At 37.9% G+C, this 2,500-nt stretch overlaps 1 protein-coding gene across 4 annotated transcripts in view; it reads right to left on the bottom strand.

Moving 5' to 3' along the window:
- The window catches only part of LOC138008880 (tumor necrosis factor ligand superfamily member 15-like), a 20,614-nt gene that overhangs the window by 6,314 nt on the left and 11,800 nt on the right, over window positions 1–2,500 (bottom strand). The gene's annotated exons all lie outside the window — the stretch shown is intronic.

The raw sequence follows: 2,500 nt of genomic DNA, 5'->3' as shown, positions 1-2,500 counted from the left end.
GAACCCTAACGGTTTTGCTGTCCTTCCTTTTATCAATGGTGTTACGCAACCCCTAACAAGAATTCTATCCGAGTTGTAAATAAGCCCCTCAAGACTTTGCAACAAGAATTCCTTTCTCCTAAATTCAGACCAGCTATTGAACACCAACCCAACGTGGTCTATAAAATACCCTGTGCCGATTGTGATTGGTGTTATATAGGTGAAACTGGCCGTTGCTTTGAAACCCGCAAGAAAGAACACGTTAGGAATGTAAAAACATGCATGCGCCAATGGGTCTAACATTGCGAAACATGCGTGGTCTTTCGGTCATCGCATTGATTTCAGTCATTCTCGAGTTATCGACAAAGGCTCTTTTCGTGTTAGGAAAACTCTAGAGGCCTGGCACACCTCTTCTACCAAGCATGCTGACAATAACTTTAAGCCGATTCCTAATCAGTATAAAATTCTTTTTAAACAATAGCCACCATTTTTCATACCTTTACTCTGTTCTTTTAATCATTTTTATCTCGCCTTTTCTGTATATATTTCACTAATTTACATTCAACGTTTTATCCGTGGAAGGCTGTAGATCGACAGCCGAAAACTTATATTCTTTTTCAAAACATTTTTAGCCAGAGAACGTTTTTTATTGTATTTTAAAGAGACAATATTGAAACAAAACGTTTCAACTCATATAATAAAAATAGTAGGGGTTCAAGAATAGACCCTTGACGGACCCCGCAAGTGATAGAAAGATGATTAGAGTCATGACCATTGCCACACACAAACTGTTGTCAGTTAGACAGATATGATTGAAACCAGTCGTAGGCCACACCTCTTATTCGATAATGGTGCAATTTTAACAAAAGAATAGTATGATTCACCGTATCAAAAGCCTTTTTTAAGTAAATAAAAATCCCACAGCCAAATTTGTTGTTATCAATGGAATAGCGAATAGATTCAGTGATGCTTAAAAGTGCACGATGAATTGAGCACTTGCGCCTAAAACCAAACTGAAGTGGGTAGAGAATGCTATGTCATTCAAGATAACTGTAAAGGCGCTTTTTCATAGCTTTTTCAAATATTTTGCTAAATATAGATAGGACAGATATAGGTCTGTAATTATCTTTGTCTTGTCTAGAGCCTTTCTTAAAGAATGGAGTAACTTTTTCTAGTTTAAGCTTATTAGGGAAAGTGCCACACAGAAAGGAATCATTTATCAAAGATGAAAGAAGGGGAGCAATACAAGTCTTAAGTATTTTTAACACAGGGCCTGGGATCCTAAATGGCTCAATAGATTTGTCATTGTCCATTTGAGATGTAAAATCCTCATTCATTTGATGCAACAGGGGAAACGAACATCGACTCTGAATAGGTTCTATTTAGAAAAGAGGCAGGAGAGCAGTTGCCAGGAGGAATGTCCGACCTTCCCAGTGTTTTTGCCCACATTAACAAAAAAAGTTGTTAAAAATGTTTGCAATAGCAGAGGGATTGTCAATGATCTTTCCATTGTCATTTAGGGTAGGTATAAAGTCAGCTTTAACTTTGCAACTTCGACTGGGAAGTGCTTTTGTTGTTGTTGTTGTTGTTGTTGTTAATGCCTTCAAAATTAATTTTGAAGATGGCGACCTCGCCGAAATTCACAGAAATAAACCTTGTAGCATTTTAGGTGTTTCATAGTTCCATACTCAACTACATACCCCTTTGTCGCTGATTTTATCCTGGCAATGGTGGAGAAGAAATGTAGGAGTAAAATCAAAACTAATGGGTGCGTTTCTGTGGATGACCCGGATGAGGAGTTGTTATCCATCATGTTACTGTGTGACTCGTAAAACCTTGAACACCTAAAGTACTACTGGAATGTCTATTGTTTTTCGAGGGAAAGCCAATCATATCATATTTTCGTTGCCGTGTTGTCCCATGTCTGATTGGTCGTAATACAATCAACATTCCAGAAAGATTTAAGGTGTTCACGGTTTTCCTTTTTTTTTTCGGAGTTGCTCAGTAATTTGTTTGGGAAAAATCGTTGTCAGATCAGCGATCTATTGAATCTTCTCCGAGAAAAGGATTCATCAGATGACCGGTCTCAGTGATGAGCTATTGCATTCCTTTCCTCGAAATTAGTCAGTTTGCACAAAGATTGCAACTGTCCAATGAGGCAAAAAAATTTTTAAGGGACATTCGCGTTTAGTAGTCTAGTCCTGTTACTGCCTACATTGGTCGGAAATCGACTAAAATCCAGCGAAGTACAAATTATTATAGTAGAAAACGTTTGTAGATAAAATTTCGGTTTTAAGTGCTGTTTTGTATTTGTAACTGAATTTTATTTGCCTATTATGTTTGTTTTCGTGACTTGTCAAGTTCTCTCTTGTTTTACTGTCGTTTCGAATGCTATTCTTGCTACAAGTTTCGAACCTCGGCCATGGTAATTCATCCTACGCACGAAGTTCGACCAAAACCCCGCTCGTTTGGTGTACGATAATCGGAATGATCCGCGATCAAAATCAAGACTCGCAGCCTT

This window comes from Montipora foliosa, chromosome 6, assembly GCF_036669935.1.
Source record: "Montipora foliosa isolate CH-2021 chromosome 6, ASM3666993v2, whole genome shotgun sequence".
Classification (NCBI taxonomy): domain Eukaryota; kingdom Metazoa; phylum Cnidaria; class Anthozoa; order Scleractinia; family Acroporidae; genus Montipora; species Montipora foliosa.
This window is presented reverse-complemented; position numbering and strand designations above follow the sequence as displayed.